Below are 9,149 nucleotides of genomic sequence, written 5' to 3'. Positions count from 1 at the left end.
AAGAAATGGATCAGGCTAGGTGGGATCAGCAAGTGGATTTAGGACCACCTCAGTCTGGCAGGGAGGGAGGTTCCTTCCTATTCGCCAGTTCTGAAAAGCTGAGAGGCTGCCCCAATTCGTAATAATTATATTTTCATGTGCGGTAAATGAATCTTAATTTGTTGTCAAAGTTCATTCAATACAATTTGTATTTTTCTTCATTATCATTCCAGTTATTTATATAGTTTCCTAGCTTTGTAAAAGCTGTAAAGCTAATCTGTTTCATTTTTTCTATGGGACTTGGCAAGGAGCACGCTTAATATAACATTTATCTGTTCATTTCTCTCTCCCTCGCTATAATTAATTGGTTCACTTAAGTATGTTTCTTGAAATCTATAAATTTGTAAATTCTGTATATCATTAAAAGAGAGAGAGAGAGAGAGAGAGAGAGAGAGAGAGAGAGAGAGAGAGAGAGAGAGAGAGAGAGAGTGAGTTTAACACCACCTCAGTCTTCACAACATTATGGAAATTATTCAAATCCTTCTTATCGCTCTGTAATTGCTCCGAGCAAAATCTAGGCATGTGTAACAGAAATTTCTTTATACGAAACAACGATAAAAATATAAAGAGATCATGATAACGTTATTAGTAACGACACTGCTACGCCAACGGCAATGATAATGATAACACTAATAAGTACCGCTTTTAATTATCACCTATGAACCTCGTTAATACAAGTTTTACCTGATCGAAGTTCAGTCCCCGAAGAATGGCTTAGGAACAAAACCAAATTAATAGACAGAGCTTGATGAAACAAACGGGCCACTATGCAAATGGCCGCTCAGAGTCAGTCTCAACACGACCAGGACTTCGAGCCATTCTAAGGGGTATCAGTTGCAATGCAGTGCCCCTCGTCGGGCACGGGGCTGTTAACCCAAGACACCGTTCCCATCAGGGAGAGAGGAAATTGAGTCCAGCAGGAATAGAGAACGCTCTCCCTTTTATGAATAGAAGACGCCGTTCTCTCCAAGCCCTTAGAAAGTCTGAGGACCTCCTTTGTACTGACGTTACTTTATTTGATTAAAGTCATATGATACTAAATTCCCCTTTTTACCCTGTTATCGTTTCTATTCCTTGAATTTTTGCTCGTATTTCCTCAGTGTTCTCTTTAGTCTAATTACTCTCAGTAATTTGCTAACTTTGTCTGTTTTGTAATCTTGTTCTAATTCGTCCGATATAAATGCCTAATAATTAATAGCAGATTTGGAAAAAATAAGAAGACAAAATCTACTCATTTATATTTCGTGACGAATTGCACAAAACTTTTCGCATTTTCCGCTACTTCATATTATGAATTGAAAAGACTTTATCATGCTTGCGAAACAAATCGAAACATTGAATTTCACCCTGAGCTACCAAGTGGCATTCAGGACGACCCTAAAGAACCCCGAATGAAAAGAGCAACTCCGTGAGCCCCATAATCCCATTGACGTCGCCACTGTGCGATCCGCGAAGCAATACCTGTTACGGGAAGATTCCACAACGCGTAGGCCGATCGTGCTCCGCTCGGTGAATCAAATTAGGTGAGGTGGAAGGTGTTAAAATCTGGACAGAGAGAAGCCAAGTTGAGTTGATTGCTGTAGACAGATGGTCCAGACACTCTCAATGCCAACTGGTTTAATTAAATATGCAAATAAGGTGTTTCACGGGCCGAGAGATGTGGGTATAGTGTGCACACGAGTGTGTGTGCGTGAGTGTGTACATGCCTGTAAGGGAACGACTCCGGATGGTGAGGGAGTGAAAGGGGATATATAGAGAGGGAGTTTAGTATTGACTTCACTGACAAGTACAGCAATTTTAAACGTAAGGGTGTTAGTCTGTGTGTTAAAGCCAGCCTTTGTGAAACGCAATGTGCCACGCCTTCAAAACTATAAACAAAGAATGGAAGATAAAGAACGATAAGAGAGGAAACGCCCAACATTCACCCGTTACTTTGTATAAAAGCAAAGAAAGATTCGATACATAATGAAGGTTTGTGTGAAACAAAGAGAGAGAGAGAGAGAGAGAGAGAGAGAGAGAGAGAGAGAGAGAGAGAGATTGGAAAGTGATTAACTTTAGGGGAATGACTATAAAAATAGCATAGCGAGCGCAGAGGAGCGGTATTGTGGCGGGAGCTCAGATTAATTGCAAAGCAATAAAGTTACTGATTGAATGATGCTAGATTAGCGAGCGACCAATTGATGTCCGTTTAGCGAGGCATTTAGCGAGTGATCGTGTTGATCAACGCGATTACGTTCGCTTACTTCTTCTTCCCGACTTTTTGCAGTGAGTAACCCTCACCTCCTGCTGTGATATTTACTATGGGTTTAGTTTTCTGTAAAAGAAAAGTATTGTGCCGGCTTTGTCTGTCCGCCCTCAGATCTTACAAACTACTGAGACTAGAGGGCTGCAAATTGGTATGTTGATCATCCACCCTCCAGTCATCAAACATACCAAATTGCAGCCCTCTAGCCTCACTACTTTTAATTTTATTTAAGGTTAACGTTAGCCATAATCGTGCGTCTGGCAACGATATAGGACAGGCCACCACCGGGCAGTGGTTAAAGTTTCATGGGCCACAGCTCATACAGCATTATACCGAGACCGCCGAAAGATAGACCTATTTTCGGTGGCCTTGATTATACTCTGTACAGAAAACTCGAAGAAACTTCGGCACATTTTTTACTCGTTTCTTCGTGTCTACAAACATCGTAAAATCACACATTTGAACCCTTATGAGTATCACATTTCATGAAAATTGGCAGATTATCGTGAAAGCTTTTCTTCTAAGTTCCTTCTCCTTCATCTTCTACTGTTGATAGTTTGAAAAAAGTTCTTTGTTGTAAGCAGATATTGAGTGAACAACGAAAATGCCAGGCTTTAAAATTTCCACATCTAAGAAGGACCTCACATAACTCTCGACGGCTTGGAATTCAAGTCCTCTCTATTGTAGCCTCGACCAACGAGGCAGAAATTTTTATCATCGCACCGTAGCACTCTAACATGAAGAGACCCCGTCATCAGTTTTTCATATGCAATCTCACTGCATGTCCAAACCACGGGAACTTTTTTGACATAATTGCATAGTATGCTTTCTCTCCATTTAGATGCATTACTAACAGTATATTGTCATATATTGATTTGGCACGCTTGGCTCCTTGGACATTCATTTCTACCAGACAGTTATTTTTTCTTCTTTATTGATTGGTTTGTTTGGGCACTCTCTTACAAGTCATGCTTTCCGGGAGATCATTTAAGTGTGTTTGTCTCTGCGGCTATTTTTCTGCCGCTTTTCTGCTGATGATGCATTTTCCAACAAATCTCTGTCTGACGCCCCTGACCTTTCAGACGAGAGGCAAGATTGCGATCAACCAGGTAGGGAGAGGTCATTTAGAGAAGCTGGAGACCTGGCACTTGCACGTTACCTTGGGAGTTCTGGCACTTTATCACACTTCCCGATTCACCAGTGGCCCAGGTGACAGCGTTTCATTCGGATTGCCCCGTCGAGTGAATATGGTGACGAGTCATCATAGATCAACGAGTGAAACGTGTAATTAACTTTAAGCTCAAGTCATGATAGAACCAAGTACTCTAGGATGAGGGACGAGGGTTGCTGTCTACCAGACCACAAAGCTCATGAAGAAAGTTGGAGATTAAATATATGCACAGTACCGTAAGCTTTACCTTGCTTACAGGCCAGGCTTGACCGATATGAGGTAGAAATTGATTCCATATATCTTAAGTCTTTGTATATTAATATCTACATTATCTCTCAACAGCCTTCATTTTCGTGATCATCCTTCCCTTCTATACCAGTAAATCTTTCTTGTGATAAGAATATCTGACTTGCATAGTACATACCATTTGCGTTTTTAAATGAGAAAATAAATAATCTTGTGGCTAACTTCATGAAGAACCACTTTTACACAGAACTCGGATATAAAGTCGCATGCATTTGAGGGCCGTTTGTAGAGAAGCGAGTTTTTAAAATTCTTAAAGCCTACGCCGTTTTTTTTCCAGCTGAAATATTTCGAAACAAAGAAGTTTTCGCTTCTGAAAGTCCATAAAGGGAATGACGAGGTGCGAAACGGTGGATTGGTCTGCTCTTCGCATTGCACGAATTCGCGGATTTAACCGCTCGTTTTCCGAATGGAAAATATTATTCAAAGAAATTTATTTGTTTCGCGCTATTAAACGAGCTCCCGCGGAATTTCCATCACAAAACTCAATTAAAACCCTAACTGTGTTTTCTTTGTCGCGCCGCGGCCTCTCTTTGAGCCCAGTATCATCCATGTTTTAAATGACAATATCGAAAACGTGAAAGAAATCGTACTGACAAAAGAAAAAGTGTCGTGTTTCGACTATTTCGCCTCCCTTCTCATTCTGCGTCGCCCCTCTGAAATATGTCTGCTTTTATCACGGTGCTTCTCATTTGCTGACGTTCCTCGTCTCCTTTCTTGTTCGGCGATTTCGGGCTTGCCACTTGTAAGTCCTTCCCGAGATATGGTGTGGACTTTTCCCTGCGTCCCGTCTCATGCTGCTTGTGTGTCAGTAAGGAAAGAGAATCTCTCTCTCTCTCTCTCTCTCTCTCTGATGACTGATGTAACGAAAATTGTTTATATTCGCTTTTCTATGTCATACTCACAAACGTACACATCTACGCATAAACACATATTGGTTTTCATGTTTTCTATTATATCAATATGCATGCACATGACGTATGTATGGGGATTCCTGTGCATTGTGTGCATACCACCCATGGTATACATACTCCCCCTTCCCTACCTTCTATCACGTCACTGCTCGGTCTTTATTTAGCCTCTCTCTAATTCTCTCTCCATCTCTTAATTGCTTCACTTTGGTCTCCTCTCTGTTGTGTTGATCTTTTCCTTATTCCGGGGACTGTTTTCCACACATTCCCCATCTGCGCCCCCTTTATTTTTCCCCCTCCACGCTGTTTTCCTCCTCGTCACGAGGGGAAAGAGAGGCCGAGTCCCCTCGCTGTATAGGTAGGGTCAATAGATGTGAAAAGATCTCGGGCGGCTCGAGTGTCGGGAGTATCAATAGACGGCATAACCCCGTCGTGGGACTTTTCCCTTTTTTCTTTAAATATATTTTTCCTTTTCATCGCGATTGTGTGGGATGGGATCGGACCCCCTTAGCCTTTATGCCCTGGATTCTTTCGTCTATTGTTTGCCGCGGGGGCCGTTCTCCGAAGCAATAACAGGTGTTTTTACGTACGGATGCTGAGCGCGCATTAGCGTGACGCGTTAAGACTGTCGCGTCCGTGTTTGCATTAAGGGGGTTGACCCTTCGGCCAAACACTGTCCGGGCTGAACGGTGACCCCTTTCCCTGCTTTTGACCTTTTCTCGCTGCCAGAATTTTCCTCCTATTGATTTTATCAATGCTTTACAGTTTTCCCTCCACAGCACTGCCGCAATGGTAGCTGGGATTATCTTGTCTGGATAGATCTCCACTTTTCTTCTCCGTTTTGTTTCCTAATGAACCAAAGACCATAAATCTCTCTCTCTCTCTCTCTCTCTCTCTCTCTCTCTCTCTCTCTCTCTCTCTCTGTGAACATGCATAGTTAATCTATTATTATTTAACCCTCTTGCCTGTTTAAAGTCGACGAAAATATTTCCACAGAGAGAGAGAGAGAGAGAGAGAGAGAGAGAGAGAGAGAGAGAGAGAGAGAAGGAATACTATGTCTCAGTTGACTGGGATATAAATGATGTACCTGGTTGTCAGTAGACTGACGTGGTTGCAGATGGTTGGGAAAAAAAAAGAGAACGATATAAGGGTAAGAATAACAAGCGTGATTAATACCAGTGGCCCCGTCGAAATGTTTGCCATCACATCACGATTTGAAAAAGAAGGGGGGGCGCCTCCAGGAAGGAATTAGGGTAAAACCAATCGCCTGATACTCCTCTCTCTCTCTCTCTCTCTCTCTCTCTCTCTCTTTACTGTTTTCTTTTCAGAGCTGGTAATACTTAGGCCTAAGTTTCAAGGCAGAAGCAAGATTGATTAATGGGGGTCAGTGAACCGTGACGAGAATGGGGAGGCAGGAGAGGCCAACTCCAGGCCAATAAGCTCTGACTAAAGTATTCCGAATTAGTGGCTAGATAATACACGAGTTTATAAAAAAAACAAAATAATGAAACTAGTACAAGCAGCTAAAGTTCGAAATGAGCCATTTTTAAGTTTGTGAAAGAAAAATCAGGCATCTGAAAGGCACAATGAAATGTTTTTTATAAATAGGCACCAGTATTTAACTGCTGCCCAGTTCAATACTTGGCGGGCTTGGTTGAGTGGCTTAGAAGCGTCGACCAGCGACACTCTCCTCACTGCCCCAGTGACTGAGTGGGTAAAGCATTAGCCTGGTATTTCAGAGGCTGGTGGTTCAAACCCCCAAGGGAGGAAGATATTGGTAGCGTTAAATATGTGATTCCAAAATGAGCTCAAGATTCTGTTATAAGAAGTGTGAATATTTAAGATCCATTACTAGGATTTAAAGTCAGCGTTTTATATAAGATTCCGAAAACGCACTTGAATGAACACAACACTTTGAGCAAAGTTGAAGAATCAGATATCAGAAGACCGAGTAAAGGGAGTGATTTGCTTGTAAGTGAAACCCTTCTCTTCAGTAAAATGATAAAAACTTACGCTTTGTTTATTCATCCACTCCAGATGGATCGAATTCCATTCATCAAAATTAGTACGAAGCAGATGAATTCGTAACGCTTTGCTCATTTCGCGTAAAGAGTGCATTCGGAGTTATTAATATCAGTTGCTTTTATTTGAAAGAAATGCATACGAATTTTCTGTGGACTAAATTATAAGTGTTTCGTGGCCGAAATCGAATGAAATCATAGATTACTAAATAGGACAGGAGCGTCATTTACCAGTAAGTCGAAATATTTTGACAGATTATTATTATTATTATTATTATTATTATTATTATTATTATTATTATTATTATTATTATTATTACTGCACAGCTGTCCATTGTACAACATGACAAAGATCTGCATTCCCAAGCGTTGATTCCTGTCCAAAAGCAAGAGTTAGAAAAGAAAGCAAAAAACTCAAACCCTTCATTGGATCCCAGAATCCTGGAATGTAATTTGTTGGGAATCGGACATTGGAATATCTCCTTCAGACTCTCTTTTGTCTGGAATTCTTCCCCGCTTTTCCCGTTCCTTTTTCTCTACTTTATTACATTTTTCTTTACTTTCCCTCCCTCCCCCCCGCCCCCGTCTCGTCCCGGGGCCAAAATAGCAAAGAGCAATATGAGCTGAACGAGCGAATAGAAAGTGTTCCTGCAAAATGGAATTTTTGCTTCTCGCTGAAAGTTCATGTACGTGAATTGTTAAGAGAGAGAGAGAGAACGTGGGCGTTAGCATATATATATATATATATATATATATATATATATATATATATATATATATATATATATAAACTTGAAAAACAACATTATTCCTTAGACTGGGTACCTCCAGTTACGATCAAATCTTTTGGAAAAGGTTGCTGTGCTCATCCACTTCTGCATCCCGATCTTGACCCACCAAAGCCGACTAACTTTCAGGTGCGTTTTTTAAAAGAATGCTTCAAAGGCGTTGGCTCGCTCGGGTACCAAACTCGATACTTCTCGCTGGTGAGATGATCGAATTACTAATATATGTATATATATATATATACATAAATACACATACATGTATATAAAAAAAAAATATATATATATATATATAAATATATATGTATGTATATATGTATAAATAATCTTTTTTCTATTAGACTCAAGAGCCCCTCGACATTTTGGAAACAAGAGCACGTACAGTATGCGGGATAGGGTTGACTGGCGAGCTGCGCATCGAGTTTTCGACGCACTGCTGTTGAGCCATCTGAGTAGCACGGTCCCACTGCGGGGTACAGTAGGCGCAGACGATACTGCGGAAGCGTTCCGCACAGAGTGTTCATCCACTACTCAGCAACTTAAGTGCAAATTTGGCATGAGCATGTCTTCTCGTTTTTTAGGAACAATTCCCCCTTAAAGGAGAGGGCTTAACGCTGAAGAAAGATCATGCAAAGGGGAATTGAGTGAAAAATTCCACTTTAATCAGAATTCTATAAACTGAGCAAGAAACTGATCCGGAGAGATCGGAAAAAAGGAGGCTGAAAGAAGGAAGGGTTTATAAAAGGTCAGCACTGAGAGGAACAAAGGGCAGCAGGGCGAAAGAAGAGAAAGAACGATGTAAAGGAAATAGGGTAGAGAGAGAGAGAGAGAGAGAGAGAGAGAGAGAGAGAGAGAGATTGACTTTGGCATGGCCATCCATTGTGACAGAAGAACGGACAAAGGGAATGTGAGAGGGAGAAGAAGTGGGAGCAGGTGACCTTCTCTAATGTGACGGTAAAGGAGGAGGAGGAGGAGGAGGAGGAGGAGGAGGAAGAGGAGGAGGAGGAAGAGGAAGAGGAAGAGTTGCTGGAGAGAGACAAACAAATGAATAAGTGATGGAACCGGGGAATTGGAAGTCAGGGAAGCAATATTAGAAACTTCCAAAGCTTTTGAGAGAACGGGAGTGGGTGATGTAATGAATAACAGCAAACAGAGAGAGAGAGAGAGAGAGAGAGAGAGAGAGAGAGAGAGAGAGAGAGAGAGAGAGGGAGCTTTAAAAGGGGTGCCATTGATGTATATGCATTATAGCGACGCACCCCGTTGTTTTCAACATTATTGCATCTCCAGTATTAATACTTTCATTCTCTTTCTGGCTTTATGAAGCGTTCTGCGAATAATTTCATAAGCTTCGATTCAATTTATTTTGTATTCGGTTCTTTTGTACTTCATAGAACGCATGTGATTTATTGATTTTAGTTAGGAGAACTCACTAGACGTGAATGCGCTCACTTTTTTTGCTTTGTTTTAAATAAAGGTCTCAATAAATTATTTTATATCTGTTCTTTGAAATCTCAGTTCCCCTGTAGTGATTCCTTATGTTTTCCACCCGAACGCCTTAAACATTGACAGGTATTTTGTGGCGTGTGAAACTCGGAACTCTGTCCAGTCAGCAGAAATGACTGACAGACCATGGACCTTTAATTTTATGGTGCTGTCACTACTACGGAATGATAA

Source organism: Macrobrachium rosenbergii, chromosome 39 (assembly GCF_040412425.1).
Source record: "Macrobrachium rosenbergii isolate ZJJX-2024 chromosome 39, ASM4041242v1, whole genome shotgun sequence".
Lineage (NCBI taxonomy): Eukaryota > Metazoa > Arthropoda > Malacostraca > Decapoda > Palaemonidae > Macrobrachium > Macrobrachium rosenbergii.
Note: the sequence above shows the minus strand (reverse complement) of the source record.